Here is a 368-nt window from a genome sequence, read left to right as displayed (position 1 = left end):
TATTATTATTATTATTATTATTATTATTATTATTATTATTATTTTATGCCAGACTGTTGCAGCCAATGGTGCACCCTCGGGGGAGACATCAATCCGCAGTGGAGTCGTTCAAGGAACTGTACTGGGACCATTACTGTTTGCGGCGGCTCTTTGTGGTGGCTCTTTCAGTCATACAGTCAACGACTCTCACTAATTACGCCGATGATACGAAAGTATCGCAGGTGGTCAAGGACCCTGATGACATACCAAAACTATAAAACGACCGGCATGCATTACACACACGGGCTGATGGGTATAACATGCAGTTCAATGCTGAGAGGTTTCAAGCACTCCACCATTGACTCACAAGCGTACTACAATCGGAATAC

This window comes from Octopus bimaculoides, chromosome 25, assembly GCF_001194135.2.
Source record: "Octopus bimaculoides isolate UCB-OBI-ISO-001 chromosome 25, ASM119413v2, whole genome shotgun sequence".
Lineage (NCBI taxonomy): Eukaryota > Metazoa > Mollusca > Cephalopoda > Octopoda > Octopodidae > Octopus > Octopus bimaculoides.
This window is presented reverse-complemented; position numbering follows the sequence as displayed.